This window comes from Mobula hypostoma, chromosome 6 (genome assembly GCF_963921235.1).
Source record: "Mobula hypostoma chromosome 6, sMobHyp1.1, whole genome shotgun sequence".
Taxonomy (NCBI): Eukaryota; Metazoa; Chordata; class Chondrichthyes; order Myliobatiformes; family Myliobatidae; genus Mobula; species Mobula hypostoma.
The window spans coordinates 67,188,990-67,214,536 of NC_086102.1; the positions used below are offsets into that span (position 1 = coordinate 67,188,990).

Below are 25,547 nucleotides of genomic sequence, written 5' to 3' on the forward strand. Positions count from 1 at the left end.
CATCTTACACATCCAAATAATTTTTTCAGCATCCATATTTTTGACAAAACTTAAAAAAGATTGCCAAATGGTGTTAAATCTTGCAGATTGCCCCCTGACCGAATAGCGGATCTTCTCAAATTTTATAAAGTACATGATATCTTTGATCCAGTATCCATATGTTGGAGGGGAAGAGTCTTTCCATTTGCACAAGATGAGCCTTCTGGAAAGAAGTGAACAGAAAGCGATGAGATTGGTTTGAAATTTGCTGAGGTTAACGTTCTGAGAAGGCACTCCAAATAGTGCTATTGACCAAGATGGTGTAATTAATTGTCCAAAAATGTTTGAAAAAGTTTCAAAAATCAAACCTGGTATGTGGAGGGGTGGGGGGGGGGGGGCTACTGCACAAGACTGAAAGAAGCTACCGAAAGATGTAAAATTAGTCAGTTTGATGTTGGGTGCTATCCTCTGTGGTGTTCAAGACATCTTCAAGGAGCAGTGCCTTGGAAAGTCAAAGTCCATTATTAAGGATCCCCATCACTCAGGACATGTCCTTCTTCTCATTGTTACCGTCAGGAGGGAGGTACAGCAACCTGAAGGCACACATCTCAGCAATTCAGGAACAGCTTCTTCCCCTCCGCCATCCAATTCCTAAATGGACATTGAACCCATGAACACATTTAAAAAATATGTATTATTTCTGTTTTTACACTAGTTAAAATTTTTATATGTATATTTACTTATAATTGATTTACTTTTTTATTTTCTTTTTCTTTCGATATTATCATGTATTGCATTGTACTGCTGCTGCTAAGTTAACAAATTTCACAACACTTGCCGGTGATAATGAACCTGATTCTGATTTTATTCAGCCCACTGATGCCATTCTATTGAATATCTAATTCGTGATAATCTGAAGACTAAATCAATCCACCTGCCTTGATCCCATCATCTTCAATACATTTTTTAATAAATCTTTAATCAAAATTCTATCAGTGCCTATTTTGTAACAACTCATTCAGAATTATTTTTGGAGGAAGAAACCCAAATTGTTGCTATGCTATGTGTAAAGAACTACCTCCTGATGCTACTAACCCCAATAGTAAAATCAGACACACTTATCTCAACACCCAAGTACCTCAGTACATGTGATAATAATAACCCAATTCTAGTTCCAATACTTAGATCTTTTTTCTTCATCTGCAGTGACCTTTTTGCAAAGCCACTGCATCCTTTGGGAGGTACAGTATCCAGAACCAAAGGCATTACTCCAGATCTCCATGGCAGCTGTAACTTAACCCTCGTTCCTTTGTATTTCAGATTTCTCGAGAGAAAGGCTAACCTCCCATTAACTTGTCATTAATTATTAATTACATTTATTCCTAGAATGGAAATTTTTATTTTCTTTCTGCATCTAGCTTGAAGTCACAGGGGAACACATGTACAAACTGCATCCATATGGTGACCATAACGACCAGTTCTTTGGAGGAAAAAGCTCAATGTGTGATAATGAAACTTGGGTTAAGGCAAACTTCCTGTCATAACAGCAGATTACTATTGTATTATCGTCTGAAAAATGAATTATAAACCAAGTTTAAAAACTTGCAACACACAACAAAATGCTGGAGAAACTCAGCAGGCCTGGTAGCATTTATAGAGAAAAGTACAGTTGGCGTTTTGATCCAAGACCCTTCGTCACTTGCACTTCATTCTCACTACTTTCAAAGTTGCAAACCAGAAAATAAAAGTGTGTAATTACTTGTGATTAATGCTGAGCTGGAGAAGATGATCAGCTTTGCATGGTTAATATACATGGAAACCTCAGGAGCTAACAAAGCAACAGGTCTCATTCCATGCAGATTGAGTAGGTATTTACTTGTACTTAGAACTATTTTTCATTCTTATTGTATGATGCATTGAGGGCCTCTGAACAAGGTGAAACAGGGCTCAGAGACTCCAATATGAATTGTTTTATTTTTATTGAACTTAACAGTAACAGCCACTTTAGCATCAAATATATTCTAACCGTTCTTCAGTGGTTAAGAAAATCTCAACCAAATATAACTTTGACTTCACAAAATTCATCAAAAAAGAAATAGTTTCTTGATTTTCTTGATATCTAAGAATGCAATGAATTGCATACATTTACACAATTAATTCAATCAAACTGAAAAAGCAAAAGAACTGCATATGAAGCAGAAGTAGAAAGTGCTGGAAACATTTAGCAGAACTTAACTCTCCAAGAAGAATGTGGAGCCTGCACATTACTTAGGTGAAATTCAGAATGTGTCTAAAGGTGATGAAAAGCTGGAGGCACAGAGTAAAATGTCGCAGAAAAATCTGAAGTAGTCTGTGTAAGAGATGCACCAGATAACTGATGAATGTAACAGAATGAAGCTGATTGTCCAGAAAATTGACAAGACTGGATCAGTTCAAAAGGGAAAAGGATCAGCTGTTATTTCAGGCAAGTCCCTGTGTTAATTGCGATAGCCCAATCTAACTGAATTACGTATGTGTTAGTCTGAGTAGCCTGTAATGTCAAGAGAGTTGATTTTGGAAATACAGTAGTTAGAAAGCAGGAGAGCAAGTGATTCTGGACTTGCATCTTATGTTTTTATATCAGATGACCAGCACCAAAAGTGCCCCCCTCCCATTTTCATTTACTGCTTATAAAATGGCCTATTGTGGCATCATTCAGAAACCTGGACATGTGGATAATGATCCCAACATCCATACCATTTATAAATGGTGGATTTTCAGACTTCGTACAACTGGAAAGTCAAAGTGAAATGAGATTTTACAACAAGCATTGATTATTGGTGACAAGAAAGATGGTTTTCTGCTGCGACGAGGACATTTGTTATCCTGACTTGATGGCACCAGCTAAAGGGACAGAGCAAGAAATGCAGAGGAATGCGCATCCTGCTCTTAGAAAGGCACTTTCATTGTAAAACAAAACAGCAACAGTACTTTGAAACTTCATTTTCCCCCCCCCGCCCTCAAAAAGTACAATCTCTGTTGACTATTTATGCATTCACCTACCCTCTATGCAATTTCCACAAAATCAAAAGGGTCATCAACCATTTGAGATGTGCATCATTTTGGTCTGAAAGTAATGGAATCCAAAATCAGTTTCAGGATCTTTTCAATAATTTGGTCAAGATCAAGGTTTTATTCATATGCCACACATGCTTCATTTAGCCATCCAGTTCTGACCCAGAGTCTCCAAAGGGGCCACAGGTAAACTTCCACTTTAAAAACCAGACAGAACAGAAGCAACATATTAACCCCCAGTGGCTTACTATCTAGAGCATTTACTGAACAAACTCATGCACACTTGAATGAACAGCTATGAAATCATTTTCGAGCAGGGAGTGTCAGCTGAATATTAGCACACAACCTTGAGTCCTTCAAGCACAGTGTTCATTTCTGAAGTGTGCAAGTCCTTACAATTGTCATTTTACCGTAATTCCACTGCAGTAACAAAAAAAAATAATTGGGGTGGAATAGAAAAGAAAGGAAAAATAATGAGAGTCAGATTAAAAATCTGTGCAGGAATCTTATCTTCTGTTAATGCCATCTGCAGTTGTGACAGCATCTTTATTCTTATGTGCAGGTAATCACCGAGATGAATGTCTGTTCACAGATCATCTTAGTCACTTGACAGAAAGCTGTTGATTAAATAAGTGATTTCGCTGTGGACTCCTGGCAACAGTGGGCCAATCTTGATTTAATGAAACAGAACACTGCTGCTCTTTTTCTTTAACAGCCCTCAGCCACTGTCCATGACCCCCAATTATACCAATGTATAAATCTGAAACACACTCCCCGAAGAGGTGGTAGGAGTGTATTTTAAAAGAGAGTTGGTTAGTTAGAGTCAAAGACTTATGGAACACCATAGCACAGAAACAGGCCCTGTAGCTCATCTGGTCCATGCCAAACTACTGATCTGCCCAGTTCCATTGATCTGCATCCAGACCATAGCCATCCATAACCCTCCCAACAATGTACCTATCTAAGTTTCTTTTAAAGTTGAAATCCAACCCATTTCCACCACTTCAGCTGACAGCTCGATCCACATTCTCACCTCCCTCTGTGAAGAAATTCCCTCTTATGATCTCCTTACCCAAACATTTCATCTTTCACCCTTAACCCATGATCTCCAGTAATAGACTCACCCAATCTCAGTGAAAAAAAGCCTACTTGCATTTACCCTATCTATACCCCTTGTAATTTTGTATACCTCTGTCAATTCTCCTATTCTCCAGGGAATAAAGTCCAAACTGATTCAACCTTCCCTATAACTCTGGTCCTCAAGTCCTGGCAACATCCTCAAAAATATTCTCTGCACTCTTTCAATCTTATTGACATTTTTCCTGGTAGGTGACCAAAACTGCACACGATACTCCAAATTAGGCCACACCAATGTATTATGCACCCTCAATGTAACATCCCAACTCCTGTATTCAATACATTAACTTAAGAAGGCCAACAAGCTTTCTTTAGGACCCTATCTCTACCTGTTATGACATGTTCAAGGAATTAGGGATCTGTTTTCCCAGATCCCTGTGTTCTACTGCAATTCTCAGTGCCTTACTGTTTATTGTGTAAGTCCTGCACTGTTTGTTCTCCCAAAGTACAACACCTTACACTTGTCTGCATTAAATTCCATTTGCCAATTTTCAGCACATTTTTCCAGCAGGTCCAGATCCCGCTGCAAACTTTCATAGTCTTCCTCTCTATACACTACAAATACAATCTTGGTATCATCAGCAAATTTGCTAATCTATTTAACCACATTATCATCCAGATTGTTAATATAGATGACAACAATGGAGCCAGCACCGATCCCTGTGGCACACTACTAAACACAGGCCTCCAGTCAGAGAGGCAACCATCTACTACCACTCTTGGCTTCTCCCGCAAAGCCAATGTCTAATTCATTTACTATCTCCACCTGAATGCCTAGCAACTTAACCTTCTTGACCAACCTCCCATGCGGGACCTTGTCAAAGGCCTTGCTGAAGTCCATGTAGGCAATATCCACTGCCTTGCCTTCTTCAGCTTTCCTGGGAACTTCAAGAAACTCTAAGATTTGTTAGACACGACCTACCATGAATCCATCCATCTTGCCAAATACTTATATATTCAGTCCCTTCAATAAGTTTCCCACTACTGAGCTCAGATTCACTGGCTTATAATTTCCTCGCTTATTCTTAGTGCCTCTCTTTAACACGGGAACAACATTAGTTATCCTCCAGCCCTCCAGCACCTTACCCGTAGCTAGCAATGTTTTAAATATCCCTGCTAGGGCCCCTGCTATCTCTGCACTTGCCTCCCACGGGGCTGAAGGAACACTTTGTCAGGCTCTGCGGGATTTATCCATCCCAATTTGCCTCAAGACAGCAAACACCCCGTCCTCTGTAATCTATATACCGTGCATGACCTCACTGCAGTTTTGTTTCATGGCTACAGACTCAGTGTCTGTCTCTCCAATAAATACAGATGCAAATATCATTTAAGATTTCATCCATCTCTTCTGGCTTCATGAATAGATAATCAGTCTGACCTTCCAGAGGACTAACTTTGTTCCTTGCTATCCTTTTGCTCTTAATATATCAGTAGAAGCCCTTGGGATTTTCCTTCAACTTGTCTGCTAGAGAAAACTCATGCTTTATTTTAGCCCTCCTGATTTCCTTTTTAAGTATTCTCTTGCATTTTTATAGTCCTCAAGTACCTCATTTGTTCTTTCCTGCCTTTCTTGCTATGTAACTCCTTCTTTTTCTTAACCAAGGCCTCAATATCTCTTGAAACCCAAGATTCCCTAAACCCGTTAGCCTTGCCTTTTATTCTGACAAGCATATACAAACAATGTACTCTCAAAATTTCACTTTTGAAGGCCTCCCCTTACCAAGTACACCTTCACCAGTAAACAACCTGTCCCAATTCATACTTGCCAGGTCCTTTCTGACAACATCATAATTGGCCTTTCTCCAATTTCGAATCTCAACCCAAGGCCCAGAGCTATCCTTCTCCATAATTATCTTGAAATGAATGCTATTATGATCACTAGATGCAAAGTGATCTCTTACATAAACTTCTGTCACTTGCCTTGTTATTCCCTAATAGGAGGTCTAGTCCAGCACTCTCTCTCATTGGGACCTCTATATAATAACTAAGGAAACTTTCCGGAACGTATTTGACAAATTCTATCCTTTCCAGACTTTTTACATATGTGCAAGGTCAAAATCACCTACTATCACATCCTTATGTTGTCTTGCAACTGTGTGCGATCTCGCAACAAATTTGCTCATCTGAATCCCGCTGACTGTTGGGAGTATATAATGAAATCCCATTAATATAGTCACCCCTTTCTGAATCCTTAGTTCCACCCATATAGCCTCAATAGACACGCTTTCCAGTCTGTCCTGCCGTGACATTTTTCCTGATTAGTAATGTCACCCCCCTTTAATCCCTCCCACTCTATCATGTTTAAAGAACAGAAGCCTGGAATATTGAGCTGCCAGTTCTGCCCTTCCTGCAATCTATGCCCAAAGCTCGTTCACCTTTCCTATGATACTTCTTGCTTTGAAATATATGGAGCTCAGAATATTAGTTCCACCACGCTCAACCTTTTGATTCCTGACTTTATATGTAGGCTTAACAACATCTTCATCCACAACCACTCCACTATCTGCTCTGTTGCTCTGGTTCCCATCCCCTTGCAACTCTACTTGGAAAATAAATTAGAAGGATTTTTTTTAAACTGGTATTAACTGGATAGTTCTTGCAGTGTTCAGTCATAGGCTCAAATGGCCCAAAGACTACTTCCTGTGCTGTATTATTAAAAGTCGGACCCACATAGAGTGATTATAGACTGGGCAGATCAGTAAATCTCATGCTTGACCCCTGGTCTTTGCTGAAGCAACTGGTATGGCCATACAATAGAGAGAAAGGAATGAAAGTATAGAGTATAAAGTATATAAAGTATAAAAATTAAAGTTTGTTCCCTGTCATAACTACACCCAATCATTGAACGTATTTCGTAAATTGTCCACCATACAATTTACATTATCTGTGAGTTTATAGCCCTAAAAATCACTGCAGGTGATGAATATTAACATTTACATTATTGCAGTACATTAAACTGCAGTGTGGCTGTAATATTTACATTATTATAAAATATGGTAACAACACTGAAGAACTAATGTCATGGGCATACTGCTGGTTGTGGGCCCTGCTTCAACAAATTGCATTTGTAGCATCAAACTGATCATAAGGGAATAATACACTTCAGACACGATGTATTATAGATGTACAGCAGATGTCCCATGGTATTTCTAGCGGTTTGAGATATATTCTGTTTTATAACCACAGGAATGTTATACCATGAACTATATCCTTGGTTAAATTACTGCATCAGAGTTAAATCTGTCCTGTTCACCATCTGAAATCACATTTTCATGCTCCTAAACTTGGGAGTACCCTTCTTAAACCTTGTGGAGTCTTTCCAGCTTTAAGAAGCTTCTTCAAATCCACCTGCTGGGACAAGCATTTTGTCTTGGTGCCACATTTCGCTAGTTAACACTCCTGTAAAGTGCCATCGTACATCTTGCTATTTAAAAATAGTGAGGGCAATGATCAAAATAGATTGCTCTACTTTAGCAGCTCACAGATTGCAGTCCCATCCTGTGGGCATGCTGTTATGCTAGTTCTATTACAACCAAAGTTTTAGCTGCTAAAAAAAAATATGAAGTACTGAAGCTACAAAGTCAATACTTTCAATGAATGTTGGTTGGAAGCAACTTGAAATTTTCCATGCTTGGATCAGGAAAAAAAAGATCAGCACAAAATCACCTTCCTCCTCCGAAAGTACATACTGTGATCAGCTTACAACATTTATACAATAAACTGATTCCCCTGTGGCACTAGAAATGAGAAACTGAGACCAAGTGCAGTGCGAGTCAAGCTAGGTGTAAGGGATAACTGTACGATGAAGAGGAAAGGTCAAGAATGGGAAGAGCTGAGTGTGGATTAAAAGGTAAGGACAGGGTGAAAATAGGATAGGAGTAAGGTGATAAGACAGAAAGTGGCAGTGATAGAAGGTGAAGTGGGGCATGGGGCATTACCAGGTTGTGAGGTGAATTATGGTGAATTATGACCATGGGAATGGTCTCTGGGTGGGAGAGAATTGGTTGTGGATAGGGACTGGCAGAGAGGTACAAATAAAGCACGTCTGGAAACTTCACCAGGGGGATAAGGAAAACTGCGTACAGAACAGTGGAGAGTTTCAATTCTCCCTGCTGGGCCGGATGCAGTCTGAGAGCAGTGAAAGTAGAGCAATTTGATCTTCCACACTATCCCCACTAATCTCTGATGTTAGCACCAGTGGTTTTGTTGGTCAGGCAGAAACCTCTTTACTGAAATACCAACCATGATTCTATGAGATCAGATCATCCTTGATCACAATTTCATGGCATTTTCACCATTGATTTCCTGTCAGGCTGAAGAAGATGTGCAACTAGTAGTAAAGGATAGGAACCCCTCTAAATAAGTCAAAGAAATTTCTTTCATGAGATGACTACGTTACTCTCAGCAGAGGTAAGTACATTGTGGCTACATTTGCTTGAGACTTACACTACAACCTTCCTAAACAGGCCTCTCTTCTTGAAGTAGGCCTCAAAGTATGCTGGATTTTTGCCTGCTCTCTTTCTCTCTTCCTCTTGCCCATGATGGGTGGAGCTTGGGAGAGAAAATACTCAGGTGATCAATTGACCAGGCTGTTAATCTACGATAACTGTTCTGTGTCTCATGATCTGATCAGACTAATGCTGATAAAGGATTAGTGAGGAGTGGAAGTGGGGCTGTGTCCATTGACAACCCAACCTAATGTTTGAGAAGAACGCAAGTCAAAAAATGTTAGCTTGAACTGAAAGCCTGTTTTCAGATTTAAGAATAGAAGCATTTTGGAACTTGGCAGATGAGCAATGGGGGTAATGAAACAATGTAGAAACTATGTAATCATAATCTATTTTGGCAGTCCTTAGAGATTGACGATGATGATTCCACTCCAGTTCTGTGGATTTTAAGGTGGCGCTGAGGCCTACGAGGACCCACGGACTCTGGGTGAGGAAGTACTTGCTGGGAAGATGGGTGTTGGTGTACTATTGATGTTGGGCTTCATTATGCTCCTGATAAATTCTCTCCAGGCTTACTATGCCATTCAAGGTGCTCATTCTCCATTTTAAACAGTCATAGGGTAGGCATTTTTACATTTTGATGAGAATGTCACTTTTATTTTTAAAAAGGCTTTGATAACAACCTTGAAGTTTTCTCTGTGTCCTTCTTGTAAGTTCTTGCTATTATCACAATACATTGCCTCTTTCAGGTGTCTGGCAATAGGTAATGTCCATGGAAGACGACTGAATGTAATTTGGACATCAGTGGTGGGGATGCTGGTCTGGGACTGCCCACGGACATTGGCCTACATATCCTGCCAATAGATTTGGAGGATTTTGCAAAGATAACATTGGCTGTTTCTCTCCTTTCCTTTGATGTGCAGGTACCTCAAGTTTCTGAAGAAAACAAGTGAACAGGATCACTAAGAGCTTAGCACAGAGTTTGATGTCCTGATCCTTGATTTTTTTTTTGGTAAGTGAATGTTGTTGAGTAGCAAGCTGAGGTGTGGGGGAGTATGTGCTGAGGGGCACACTGAATATTGGTACAGCCACCGTGAGGGCCTTGTGATAGACCAGTCTAAGGCCCTGTCACCTCTGTACACTGAGGAACTGGGTCCAGCATAACAGCCTCTCAAACATTTCATTGTTGAAAGAAGAAATGCGGGTGGTGTTGATGTATAGTAAATGGAATGTATTGATTAAATAGCACAATTAACTTAAAGAATGATATATACTCAGATTACCCATGGCCCAGCTCATCTATGCCAACCAGTCACATTTTCCTGCAATTAGCACATATCCCTCCAAAACTTTCCTATCCAAAATTATTTTATGAATAAAATTTTTGTAATTTGTATATTTTTGTAACGAAAGATCTTCAAACATGTTTTCCTTAGACATAAACACTGGCTTGCAGATTGCAGGTGATGGGGCAACTTACCAATTATGCCTGCATTTGCTGACGAGGGCTTCTGAAATATGGAAAGTACTTCACCTTTTCCAGTGTTTCATTATGGACCTTTATTATTGCAGATGGATTTGTGCATCTGGGCATGTTGATGGCAACTTTTTGCCTTTCCGATGTTTAGTTTAAGGTGCGTGTTCAAAAGGCAAGAAGATCTCCCACAGATAAAATGAAAAATCCAAGTCACTGCACAGCCACCCAGTGGTGGAAACATGGCAGTGCAGACAGAATATGTGCTCTTCTTCAATTTCACTGCAGTAACACCTCAGCTGTCATTAATTAAAATACAAACAGATATAGAGAATTGATAGACTTTTGTTTTTAAACTGGGAAGGGATGGCTTCACAACAGATTCAGCAATCTCACAAATATCTCACTAACTGTATGCAAATCATATTCTCCATGCAACAAATGTTTGCAAAGAGTATTCAACTCAAAACACTTGCTTTCTACCTACATGTTAATTTTCCCAACCGGAGTATAATTGGGGATTAATCCATTAAACACTATAATCACTCTGCTCAGATATTAGGGTCTTCTCGGAACCCATGAGAAAGCAACATAGGTCAACCCATCTCTTCCCACCTTGCTAAATTAGTGTCCTAAACAATGAATCTAAATGCCCCACAATCCAACATTTGAATAATTGAGAATAATGTTGTTATAACAAATATTTAATAAGTCAGCCAATGAGTATGGCAAGGTCTGCAACTCATATGAAGCAGCCAATTGTATATAACAGCTCAATGTCAGCAAGACCAAGGAGCTGATTATTAACCTCACGAGGAGGAAACGGGAGGTCCATGAGCCAGTCCATATTGAGGTGAAGAAGGTCAGCAACTTCAAATTCATGGGTTTAAATTGCAGAGTTTCTGTCCTGGGTCCAGCATGTAAATAATATTACAAAGAAAGAACAGCAGCGGCTCTACTTCCTTAGAAGTTTGCTAAAATGCCGCATGACCTCTAAAACTTTGATAAAGCTCTATAGATGTGTGGTGGAGTGTTTATTGACTGGTTGCATCATGGCCTGATATGAAAACGCCAATACCTTGCAAGTAGTGGATACAGCCCGGTCCATCACAGGTGAAGCTCTCCCCATCATTGAGCACATCTATGGGGACCACTGTTGCAAGAAAGCAACATCCATCATCATTGTCCGCCACCATCCAGCCATGCTCTCTTCTCACTACTGCCATCAGCAAGGTGGTACAGTAGCCTCAGAACCCACAGCACTAGGTTCAGGAGCAGTTATTACCCCTTAACCATCAGGCTCATGAACCCGTGGGGATAAGTTCACTCACTTCATCACTGAACTTTTCCCTCAACCTGTGGACCCACTTTCAAGGACTCCTCACCTCTTGTTCTATTTATTACTATTATTTTTATTTTATGTTTGCACAGTTGGTTACCTTTTGCACATTGGCCATTTGGTCGTCCTGTGGGGTGCCGTCTTTCATTGATTCTATTGTGCTTCTTGGATTTACTGTGCATGCCCACAAGAAAATGAATCTCAGGGTTGTATATGGTGACATTGTACTTTGATACTTGACTTTGAATTTATTTAGAAAAAAAGAACTTTGTTTATTATGGAAGATATAAATAACAGCAGTTTTCTCTGTTATCTCAAGAAATTAAGCCAGTTAATGCATATTTACATTAAAAAACTGTGCATTTAATCAATCTGAATCACCTACAGCAGTGAGGTCACCAAGCATGATTGACAGGAGAATTACCCAATTATCCTGACCGCACCAACTTCAGCTTTGGCATTGCATACAGCTTTCTACTTAAGTATGCAACAGTTAAGGTGATGTGCATACTGTTTAGCTAAATGCTTGTGCCCAATATATGCTTCTCCCATCCTCAAGTATTATTCTTCCTGTAGTTACATCACAAAATAACCAACTGAAGAAAGCATTATTAGGCAACCTCATTTTCTTTAAGAAACATGCACTAAATTATCTGCAGAATTCCTGTTGTTTGCACTAAATTATTAATTAGCATCAAGATTTGTTTTCATGAAAAGACTTGAGATGTAACTCTAACTCCACTGATGCTGACTGGCTTCTTGACGTGCTCAGTTTTATTATGCTCGAATGCTCTGTCACCTCAGATTGCACAATTCTGATAATTAGTACAATGTCAACATTATTTGCCTGCTTTACCTTATGCAAAATTGTTAATGTGGCAATGGAAATATTTACAATCATAAATTATTTGCTATCTTTTATGATTAAAATGCACTTTTATGAAGACTAGAGGAAATTTTGCCTTGGGCCACAAACCTTGATTTTTATTCTGGCATTCTGAAAGCAGAAAGTTATCCATTTTTATAAACAAAATATAGATTTCCATGGTAACTGAGCTGTTGGAAATTACTTCAAGGGGGTAGGATTTCAAAAGTGAATAAAAGATTCTCCAGTGAGATATAGTTGGTCTGTCATAAGGTCGGTGGTGCTGGGAGCAGACCCAAATACAAGACAGAGACACCGAAGTACTAGGAACAGGACAGGACTAGAGTTAGGGATGTGACTGGATGCAGACTAGGAGCTGAGACAAGAACACAGACTTGGGCTAGGACATTGGCTAGGCAAGCGGGACCAGGACAAGAAACTGGGAACTAGGAGTCTGGGGTTGGACTCCGAGCCAGAGACTGGACAAGGACCCTGAACCTGGGTCTTGACTTGGGCTCAGACCCCGGAACTAGGCGAGGACATGACGTGGCTACAGGACTGGACATGGCTTGGGTACTTCATGGTGAGGACATGACGGGGCTTGGGGTCCTCGAGGCGAGGACATGATGGGGCTTGGGGTCCTCGAGGCGAGGACATGACGGGGCTTGGGGTCCTCGAGGCGAGGACATGACGGGGCTTGGGGTCCTCGAGGCGAGGACATGACGGGGCTTGGGGTCCTCGAGGCGAGGACATGACGGGGCTTGGGGTCCTCGAGGCGAGGACATGACGGGGCTTGGGGTCCTCGAGGCGAGGACATGACGGGGCTTGGGGTCCTCGAGGCGAGGACATGACGGGGCTTGGGCGTGGACTCTGAGACAGAGACTGGACAAGGACCCAGAACCTGGGTCTTGACTTGGGCTCAGACTCCAGAACTAGGCGAAGACATGACATGGTCCTGGGAGACAGGACTAGGCGAGGCTACAGGACAGAACAAGAGACTCCTGGGCAAGACGAGGGAACTCCAGCACAGGACGAGGGAACACAAAGCCTTGACTTGGTACTCAGGAACAGCTGAGCCTTGGACTTAGAACAACAGGAACCTTGGATTGGGGACAACAGGAACGCAGAACACAGAGCCTTGGTCTTGGGGAGGACAGGAACACAGAGCCTTGATCTCAAGCACGGGAACACAGGGCCTTGAACTTGAGAGACAGGAACATGGAACACAGAGCCAGGACCCCTCCTTGGGAACAGGACATAGGGCCGGGACTCATACACAGAATGCTGAAGACAACAAGACAGTTCCCAACACTAGGTAGCAGCAAACAGCTGGACCTACCCAGCAAAGGAGTGGACACAGAGACAGTTCCAACTCAACGACAGACAGTTTGTTATCTTGACACAGCAAGGCTCCAGTCTCACTCCGGTGGTTGAACTTGACAAGGTTGCAGGCAAGGCTTCAGAAGGAAGAGGTAGGGAAGGGAACAGTGCAACCTCAGGGTAACAGCAAAGATGGCCTGGCTTACCCAACAGAGGCAAGGACAGGAAGGGACAGATCCAACCACAGGGTAACGGCAAAGATGGCCTGACTTACCCCCCACAGAGGCAAGGACAGGATACTGACAAGACAAATCAGCACCCACACTCGAACCCAGGGCCACTTATATTCCCAGCCCCAAGATGAGCATCAGCTGCCTATGATTAAGCCCAACTGAAACAAGGAACAGCCAGAAGACCCGGAGTCTGGAGTCCGGAGTCCACGGACCGGACCGTGAACCAGAACGCGGACTTCATGGACCGGACCATGACATGGTCAGACTCCTTCAGACAATGTATTCAGCCTGGACATCCTTCACTGTAACACAAAATCATCAATATAACCTAGTTCATGAGTGTGTTTTCATGCAACAATACATATTAGCATTTTGATATTACTAATACCCCAAAAGAGACAATCCATCAACAGATGTAGTATATATGACCAGGTTTAAAACAACAAATAAGAATTGATTCTACTTTGGATTTCTTAAAGAATGAAAATTTTAGATGTTAGGTGACACTAATTAAAATTTTTATTTTGATTTCTTAAGTTCCTTAACCCCATGTTAAGCAACATATAGTTGCTGTATTGTAATACTGCTAAATTGGATTTCTATCAAACTTTAAGTGGATATTGAGGAATCTGGAAATATAAAAAACTTCAAATGTGACAGTCAGGTCTGGGACTCACTCCTTCACAAAACTTGAAACAATAGGCAAATTCCTAAACCAATGTTCTTTGATCAGTTCCTTAGTCCCTTTCAGTTGTTTTTATGCTGCTTTCTAACTTCACTTAAATAATCAAGCTACTTGGAAAAAAGCTTTACATAAAAAGACTGCTCTAGACAGCTGATCACCGACTAAAATTACTCCCTCTCAGTAAAGAAGAATGAAGGACTACGGAAGTCTCACATTTTATTACTGATCAGTTTTTATTTTCACTAAACCACTATTCTTAATCTAGCTTCAATTGATTTTCAGTCTTAGTTCTATGTTATACTTTGGACTTTGACTCTTGTCTGGATTTCTCAGTATTTAAAAAAAAAACTTTAAATAACTTCCTTTCTCCCTCACAACTCATTATTTTCCCCTCTTCAGGAGGTCATTATGATATTCAATAACGCAGTATGTATGATCGAACTATTTGAATAGAATAACTCCGTGCAGCATTCGCCCAGCATATTCAGACCACATATCTAACAAAGGTACTTAGGCCTCAAGGTCCTAATGATCCAGTTTAATGGAGGCAAAATACCTATTAAACCTCATCAGCATGTGGTCCATTTTAAATAAGAACTGAATGATTTTTTTTTATCTGGTTGGCCCAAATGTTCATGAATTGTTTCTTTGGTAGTCTAGAATTGGCCCAGGAGAAACACTGATTGATCCAAAGCTTCTCATTAGTTTTATAATACATTTATAGTACAGGCTCATGTTAGTAAAAGTGATGGCATGTCAGAGAAAAATAGTCCCACATGGAAAAGGGATTAGCCCTCTTGAGCCTACATTGCCTTTCAATAGATCATATAATCACATCCCTTAATACATTCAAAAGAAGAAAAATCAACCCCAGGTTTCAATTTTACAATTGACCCATCATCAATTGCCATTTGTAAACCAGAGTTCCAAATTTCTACCGGCCTCTTTCATAACTTGACTCAAGACTCTAATTTTTAGACCAGGTTGCCTGGTCAATTCATACGCAGCAAAACTAATTTTGTGCCATTAATCTTATCAGTTCCCTTGACAGAAGTAAGGTTATGATTCTCTTCATCCAATCATTGAGTACCACTGGCTCATTGCAGCTCCTTCCTGATGTCTGAGCCTGCACATTACAACATCGAAGCCAAGGAGTTCATCCACGACAGGACTTGACACAGACTCCCAAGTGCAGGTCTACATGCATTTTGCATCGATCAAGCTAAGGATGAATGGTGTACAAAAGCCTACTCTGCCTTGTGGGATGACTACATTAATTAGATCCTAGAAATCTGAAGCCTGTCTATTCTTCTTCTTCTTCTTCTGTCTCCTTCCACTTCAAAGTCATAACTTAATTTCAGTTCCATTCATTTCAACTTTAGCTGACAACTGCTTTTGAGGGATTTAAATGAAATGGTTTCTAGAAGTCATGCAGATAACATCTAAAGAAATTTCCTTGTCTGCTACTTTTGTGTCCTCCAGATGTTTATAAAGATTCTTCAGTCATGACCTACCCTTCAAGAACCCATTATGTCTTTAATCAACCTAAACATTTATGCATGTTCAATGACTGTTTATAAAATCGCGCAATTATCCCAGCAGCAGGTGATAACCTAAATGGTCTGTAAATCCATGGTTTTTCCTTCCTCAATTTCCAAAGCAACTCTGTGTTCTTGATTTATTAGTCAGTTATCTCATGTATTCAGAATGCTGATCTCTTCATTTACTTGAAGTAGCGACAAAACATCATTTAGTGAGCGTCCTCTATTTTCCCAGTTCAATTTGTTAGTTATCCTTTATAAAGAGTCTATTCATTTGGATACCTTGAAGGTTTCCTTTCATTTTACCCTTTATGTTACTCTTTTTCCATCACCTTTTATGATATGTTCTAGTTCAGGTGTTCCTTCTCTGCCTATCAAGTCCCTGCAATTAGTATTACTCATTGGCAAATCAAATTTATGGTTTCCTAAAAGATATTGTGTGCCCTTTTCTGCTTTTCAGTACTTTCCTCAGTTTTGACATTTATTAAAAAAACCCAACATTTTACTTTAAAATTCTGCTGGCATTTTTCACATGACTATTGGTCACACTACATTTACCAATGTCATTAAAAAGTATCAATGACATTTTTTTAATATACGTATACATTTTGTACAAAAGAACACATTAAAGAAAAAGCCTGACAGAAAGATGACCAAAAGAAGCTGGAGGGAATTTCAGAGATGTCATCTGTAATATAGGCCTTACAACTTAACTATTATTTAATATAATAGAACTTAACATTATAGAAAATCAGAGATATTCTGAAAAGTAACCTTGATATAGAATACAAATGAGCAAATGAACTGATGTGTGAATTGACTTGCTAATGCAATGAGTTATCGTCTTAGACTGGAAACCATAAAGCCATTAGTTCAAATCCCAGCATTAGTAAATAGGAAAATTAATTTCAATAAATATGGTCACAGTGATGCAGTGGGGAAAGACATCCATAATGCTGCTGATAAAACACCTTGAATTATTTACAGGTATCCTCCAGGGATGAAGATCCACTTGACTGAATCACATTCATCTCTACATTACATTCTTCATCTGCCATCCCCTTTCAACTCATCAAGGCTCTACAAATTTGTAAAGATTCTGGCCCATCCCAACCTTCACAGGGAAGCAAGAGATAAGCAACAAGAGTTATTAACTTACACACTCATCAACTGACCTTAAGTCTCAAGGTAACTGTGAAAACAAGCAGATTTTTGGGATTAAACAGAAAATTCTCTCCAGTCAGTCCATGTTGATTGCTACTCAGCTGTCAACATCATAGTCAAGGAATAATACAGCACAAAGACAGGCCCCTCAGCCCATCTTGTTCATGACAACCCAGGTGTCCACCTGAGCTGGTCCTAGCATTTGGCCCATATCCCAGTCAATAGTTTGTATCCATGTACCTATCCTAACACCTTTTAAATCTTCTTATTGTATCTGCCTCAACCATTTTCTCTGGTTGCTCGTTCCATTTACACACCGCCCTCTGCATGCATTAGTTGCCTCCTCAGGTCCCTTTTAAATCTTTCCCCTCTCACTTTAATCCTATGTCCTCCTGCTTTTGATTCTCTTTCCTTGGAAAAAGACAGTATATGTTCTCCTCATGATTTGATACACCTCAACAAATTCACCGTCCCTTATGTCTCTATGCTACAAGGAATGCCTGCACCTCTCCCTAGGACTCAGGCCTTTGACAGTAGCGACATTCTTGTTAATTTCTTTTTCACTTTTTCCTGTTTAATGAAATCCTTCCTAAAACAAGGTAACCAAAATTGCACACAATATTCAAGGTGTGGCTTCATTAACACCTTGTACAACTACAATACAATGCCCCAAATCCTAAACTCAATGCCCTGATTTTGAAGGCCAATGTGACAAATGTCTTCTTCACAACACTGCCTACCTGTGGTACCACTTTCAGGGAATCATGTACTTGTGCTTCTAGGCCCCTCGGTTCTACAACACTGCTAGGGCTGTCTTGTTTGCTGTGAAAGTTCTACCTTGGTTTGACTCCTCAAAGAGCTTCACCTTGCACTTTTCTCAAGTGATCTTCACTTACAATTCCTTGGCCCAGATACCGTATTGATCAAGATACCCATGTTTTACCTCATAAAAGTTTTCACTATGACCGCACCTATAATCTGCAAACTTACTAGCCATGCGCAAGGGGCTCAGAAGGGAAGTGGGGGGGGGGGGAAGAGGAGTGCAGTGGTGATAGGGGAATCCATTGTTAGAGCAGCAGACAGGAGACTCTGTGGGCATGAAAAGGAAACCCAGATGGTATTTAGCCATCCAGGTGCTAGGATCCACAGCATTCTAAAGGGGAAGGATCAGCAGCCAGAAGTTGCAGTCCATTTGGTGCCGATGACATAGGCAGGAAAAGGGATGAGGTCCTGAAGAGCGAATATAGAAAGCTAGATAGAAATATGAAAAACAGGACGTCCAGGATAGTAATCACTGGATTGCTGTCTGTGCCATGTGCCATCGAGGGTAAGAATAGGGGGATTTGGCAGATGAATGTGTGACTGAGGAACTGGTGTTGGGGTCAGGTTTCAGATTTCTGATTTCTGGATCATTAGGATCTGTTCTGGGGAAGGTATGGCCTGTAAAAAAAAGGATGCATTACACTCGAGGAGGACCAATATCCTTGTAGGTAAGTATGCTAGCGCTGTTGGGAGGCTTTAAACTAATTTAAGGGGGGGGTAGAACAAGAGTGATAGGGCTGAGGATGAGGTAGTTGACTTATAGTGTGTAGTGGGACTGCTCGGAAGGAGAGGCTGATAATAGGGCAAAATTGCAATCAGTGGGATGAGTTAAAGTGTAACGGGGGCCAAAATCGAAAAAGGTGATGAATACAGGACTGAAGGTGTTATTTTTTAATGCACAGAGTATACAGAATAAGGTAGATGACCTTGTAGCACAATTAAGAGATCGGTAGGTTTGACGCTGTGGGCATCACTGAGCTCAAAAATCAGAGTTGGGAACTTTACATCCAAGGATACACATTATATCAAAAGGATAGGAGGTAGGCAAAGTGGGGTGGGGCAACTGTAAAAATTGTAATCAAATTCTTAGAAAGAGGTGACATAGGATCAGAAGATGTAGAATCCTTATGGGTAGAGAAGGAAATGCAAGGGTAAAAAGATCCTGATGGGAGTTATAGACAAGCCTCCAAGTAGAAGCTAGGATGTGGCATACAAATTACAACAGGAAGTAGAAAAGGCATGTAAGAAGAACAATGTTACAATCGTCACAGGGGTTTTCAATATGCAGGTAGAATGGAAAATCAAGTTGTTGCTAGATCCCAAGAGAGGGTATTTGTAGAATGCCTATGAGATGGCTTTTTAAGAGCAGTTTGTGGTTGAATCCAGTAGGGGAACAGCAGTTCTGGATGGGGTGTCATGTAATGACCCGGCTTTGATTTAGGGAGCTTAAGGTAAATGAACCCTTGGGAGGCAATGATCACCAAATTATAGAATTCACCTGCAGTTTGACAGAGAGAAGCTAAGGCCAGATGTATCCGTGTTACAGTGCAGTAAAGGGATGAGAGAGGAGCTGGCCAAAGTTGATAAGCAGAGATGACAAGAGGACGGCAATAGCCAGAATTTCTGGGAGCTATTCGGAAGGTGTAAGACAGATACATCCCAAAGAAGATTGGAAGATGAGGGAACCATGGCTGACAAGGGAAGTCAAAGATTGCACAAGGCAAAAGAGAAGGCATAAAATATACCATAAATTAGTGGGGAGTTGGAGGATTAGGAACATTTAAAAATCAGGAGAAGGCAACTAAAAAGCTGTAAGGAGAGAAAAGAAGAATTATGAAGGGAAGCTAGCCAATAATATAAAAGAAGATACCAAAGGCTTTTTTTTTCCAAATGTATAACAGGCAAGAGTGGATATCGGACCACTGGTGAGGTGGTAATGTGGAACAAAGAAATGGCGGACAAACTTAATAAGGATCTTGTACCAGTCTTCACTTGGAAGTCACTTACAGTGTACCTGAAATTCAAGAGTATCAGGGGCAGAAATGCATGTAGTTGCTATTACTAATGAGAAGGTGCTTGGGAAGCTGAAAGGTTTGAAGGTAGATAAGTCACCTGGACCAGATGGACTACAACCCAGTGTTCTGAAGGAGGTAGCTGAAGAGCTTGTGGAGGCATTAGACCATAAGACCATCAGATATAGGAGCAGAAGTAGGCCATTCGGCCCATCGAGTCTGCTCCACCATTCAATCATGGGCTGATCCAATTCTTCGGGTCTTTCAATTTGTAATGATCTTTCCAGAATCCCTAAACTCTGGAATGGTTCTGGAGGACTGGGAAATTGCAAATGTCACCCCACTCTGTAAGAAGGGTTGGAGGCAGAAGAAAGAGAATTATAAGCCAGTTAGCCTGAGTTCAGTCATTGGGAAGATTTTGGAGTCCATTACTAATGATGAAGGTTTCAGGGTACCTGGAGACACATGATAAAATAGGCCAAGGTCAGGACAACTTCTTTAAAGGAAATCTTGCCTGACAAACCTGTTGGAATTCTTTGAACAAATAACAAACAGGACAGACAAAAGAAGATCAGTAGATGTTGTTTACTTGGAGTTTCAGAAGGCCTTTGACAAGGTGCCTTTCATGAGGCTACTTAACAAGATAAGAGCCCATGGTCTTACGGGAAATATGCCAATATGGACAGAAGATTGTTCTTCTGGCAGGGGGCAGAGAGTGTGAATAAAGTGGTCTTTTCTGGCTGGCCGCTGGTAACTACTGGTCAGTGTTCCGCAGGGGTCGTTGTTGCTTCTTCTCACATCACATGTCAATGATTTGGAATTGATCGCTTTGTGGCCAAGTTTGCAGATGATACAAAGACAGGTAGTGTTAAGGAAGCAGGGAATCTGCAGAAGGACTGAGATTGGGAGAAGGGGCAAAGAAGTGTCAGATGGAATATACTGTAGGGAAATGCAAGGTCATGCACTTTGAGTAGAAGGAATAATGGTTTAGATTATTTTCTAAATGGTGAGAACATTCAAAAATCAGAGGTGCAAAGGGACTTGGGAGTCCATGTGCAGGATTTCCTAAAGGTTAATTTGCAGGTTGATTAGGAAGTAAGGAGGGCAAATGCAAAGTTAGTATTAATTTGGAAAGGACTAGAATATAAGAGCAAGGATGAGATATTGAGGCTTTATAAGGCATTGGTCAGACCACACTAAGTATTGTGAGCAGTTTGGACCCCATATCTAAGAAAAGATGAGCTGGCATTGAAGTGGGTCCAGAGGAAGTTCACAGGAATGATTCAGGCAATGAGAGGGTTAACATCTAAGGAATGTTTGATAGCTTGGGGCCTGTATTTGCTGGAGTTTAGAAGAATGAGGGGGGAATCTCATTGAAGCTTATTGAATATTGAAAGGTCTGCTTCGAGTGGATGTGGGAAGGATGTTTCCTATGGTGAGTTAATCTAGGATCAGAGGGCATAGCATAGACGGACATCCATTTAGAACAGAAATGGGGAAGAATTTCTTTAGCCAGAGGCCAGAGGTCAGAGGATCTGTGAAATTCCTTGCCACAGACAGCTGTGGAGGCTAGTCATTGAGTATATTTAAAGCAGTGATTGATAGGTTCTTGATTAATCAGGGTCTCAAAGGTTACATGGAGGAGACAGGAGAATGGGATTGAGAGGGATAATAATTCAGCCATATGGAGCTGATATGATGGGGTGAATGGCCTAATTCTGCTCCTATGCCATTATGTCTTAAGCCTTGTACATTCTCAACTAAAATACAGGAAGAACAACCATGATCCCTGTGGCATACCAGCAGTCACCAGATGAAAGATATTTTTGTCAAATACCATGTAATTAAACTTCCAGGACAGAAAAGAAGAGTCAGAAACCTTTCAACAAAGTGGAGTACAACACTTTTGCCTGTGAATCTTAACATGCTACGTTCATATCGTGCTCAACAACAGAAAAGATCATGCTATCATGACAGCTCAACACAGAAGGGACACTGGTCTGTCGGAAGTGGTGTGTCTCAGTTTTTTTATTTCAAAATATACTTTAGTCAAAAATAAAATGATATACAATAAACCATTCAATGACTCTCAATCCTCTACATATGTTTCCCTTATGGTCTCTAGATATCCATACTTTGGCCACCCACATGGCAATCCTTTGGTTCACCTTCCCACACCATTATTGAGGGGTATACTCCCCACCACCCGACCCCTCCCACTCCCACGGGAGAAGAACCCTAAATTGTGGTCTTTCCCCACCAGGCCCTTGCGGTGGCTGCACTAAGTTTCAGTGCGTCCGTCAGCACGTACTCCTGCAGCCGAGAATGTGCCAGTCGGCAGCATTCTGCCACGGACATCTCCATGTGCTGGAAGATCATCAAGTTTCAGGCCGACCAAAGAGCGTCTTTCACTGAGTTGATGATCTGCCAGCAGCATCGGATGTTGGTCTCCGTGTGCGTCCCCGGGAACAGCCCGTAGATCAGACAGTCCTCTGTTATGCAGCTGTTGGGGATGAAACGTGACACTAGTCCGTCCATCCTCCTTCACACCTTCTCTGTGAACTCACAGTGTGCAAAGAGGTGGGTCACAGACTCCTCCTCACTGCAGTCCTCCCGTGGGCAGTGGGGTGTGGAGGCGACGTTCCGGGCGTGGTGTGTCTCAGTTGAAACAGGGAACCAATCCCCTTAACCAGGCTATAAAAACAATCTTGCGCATCTGTTTCAACGAAAAGGAGTATCCTCTGATTAGCTAGCCAGTATTTATTCCTCAATTACCATCACTGAAAAACAAATTATCTGGTCATTATCACATTGCTCTGTACGAAATTGGCAGCAATATTTCTTACATTAAAACAGTAAAGTACTTTGGCATGACCTGAACTTGTGAAAGATGCAATATAAAAACAAGCTTCTTTTTAACACCAGTAATTAATTACGCATTGCCTGCATTTGGAGAATGAATTAAATCAAAGCTGCAGCAACACACACACACAAAAAGATGCTGCTGGACAAGATCATTTTGCAAAGATTAGCCAGTTCAGTTCCAGACTTCTGAACATTTTTGTTCTACTTTTAATGCGAAGGGAAATGCCAACCACAAGTATTCAGCCTCTATATTTTTGGTGCACTATAATATGACAATGACTGACGCAGAAGTAAGAGTTCTCTGCTTCATCGGGATTTAAAAGGTAATCCTCTCCCAAAGTCATCCACAACTTCAAACTACAGAAACACCGCAGTCGTATTTGGACTAATGCTAAAAATTCATTGCAGAATGACAGTGCCAACATAAATGGCATTAGCATCACAAATGGCCAATTGCAGGACTTGGTCAAGAGACTGCCAAGTTTGTTTCAACTCTGCATCCCCGCAATGTAAAGAAATAGCTCTACAACTTCTCCTTCCCAACTACCTGCAAACAAGCTTAATTTCACATTTCAAACCAGTACTTCTGCAGCAAATGTAGCCAGGAGCAGAGAGAAAAGAAGGCTGGTGATAAGCTAGAAGCCCTTTGGGGTGGTGTGCACAAGGACAGGGGTTTGATCCGAAGCCTAAAATACAACTTGCCAAGGTGAATCAGTAGCCCTGATTTATCCTTTACATTTATCCTTATCTTGCTGAATGAGAACTTCAAAATGCAAGCTTGAGATCTGCGTTAAAATTTGAGGAAGGCAATTGTCTAAACTGTGTGACAACATTAAATAGCACAGTCCAGAATGCATTGCATTGTATAAGCTGGAGAGTGGAGGGTGCAGGTGAAACTGAATCCAATAACAAGAACAAAAATCTGTTTATCTCAGAGCAAGTATTCAATTCCTTCTCCACCTAGCTCATGAGCAGTACTAGAAAGGCATTTACCTGATAGTGCTTGCTCCTCTACTTTCCCCACAGCTGCAGTGTTTCTCCACTCCTACGAAACCCACCCCTCCGCTCCCCGTGAAAATGAAACAATTAAACTAGAGCTGCACTACCACATTGCCCAAACAAAATTGCAGTCCTATCTCTGGCAGGGTTGGTAGGTGACCCTCCCATCCCCACCACTTCCCTACACACTTATTCTGTGTTAAAAATACATGTGTGCTTTTGGGACAGTGCTCGGATTTATAGTCTCAGCACCCCCCCCCCCCAGTTATGTTTGTTCATTTCAAGTTGCATTATCTTCATTCAAGTCATGGAATCGTACAGACCTTCATCCTAATTAGTCCATGCTAGCCAAACCTTCATCCTAACTAGCCCATGCTTCTTGAAATGATCTCATTTGTCTGTGCCTACCCTTTATCTCTCTCAACGGTTTCTATCCACGTGCCTGTCCAAATGTCATTCAAACAGTGTAACTGTACCTTGCATACCATATGCCCACCAGTTACTGTGGGAAAACCATATCTTTCCTTTCACCCTTAAATCCTACTCCTATAATCTTAAACTTATCCTCCCTCATTTCAGATACTCCGTGCTGAGAAAAAGACTGACCGTGCATCTTACCCAAGTTCCTCTTTAGTACCTCAATAAGGTAGTCCCTCAGCCCCCTTCACTCCAGAAAAAACAATCCTACCCAATCCAGGTTTTAGTATAACTCAAGTCTTCCAGTCCTGGCAACGTCCTTGGACATCTTTTCTCCAGCCTAATTGCGTCTTCCTATGGCTGGGTAACTAAAATGACACACAATATTCCAGTTGCAATCTCAACAAACACTTGTACAGCTGTAACACAATAACCCAACTCTGTCTGATGAAGGCAAGCATGACATACCGAAAGCTTTTAGAAATAAACAGCTCTTAAGTCAATACAAACCTAGGAGTGGTTACAAGGAGGTGTATAGGGGTGAGACAGTTTGGCTGGTTGAGTGATGTTGTGACAACAACGTTGCATGCAACATCAGCAAGACCAAGGCCTAATTGTTGACTTCAAGAAGATGGAAGGCAAGAAGCCACTCACCAGTTCTCAATGATGGATCAGCAGTGGAATGAGTGAGCAGCTTCAAGTTCCAATGCATCAACATCTTGGAGAATCTATCCTGGGCTCAACAGATTGATATAATGCTGAAGAAAGCACACCAGCAGCTTTATCTTGTCAGAAGCTTGAGGAGGTTTGGTACGTCACCATGGATTCTTGCAAATTTCTACAGATGTGCAGTGAAGGGCATTCTGACTGGTTGCATCTTCGTCTGGTATGGAGGCTGCAATACACAGGATTGCAAGAAGCTGCAGATGGTTGTAGACCCAGACACAACCATCACAGACACAGCCCTCCCCACCATCAACGACATTTTCAAGAGGCAGTGCTTCAAGAAGGTAGTATCCATCACTAAGGCCTTTCATTATCTGCTGTTATGTTTTGTAACTCCAGAAATTAAATCGAATGAAAAACACGGGAACCAGGATACATGTGTACTTCATTTTACTTTAGTTAGGCATACGCATATGATGTGGTGGTGTAATGACGTATGCCATTCACATACTTTTACATATAACCCA

At 41.1% G+C, this 25,547-nt stretch overlaps 1 protein-coding gene across 8 annotated transcripts in view; it reads right to left on the bottom strand.

Annotated features, from left to right (window-relative positions):
• Positions 1–25,547, bottom strand: part of dmd (dystrophin) — a 1,998,855-nt gene that overhangs the window by 1,935,338 nt on the left and 37,970 nt on the right. The window lies entirely within an intron of this gene.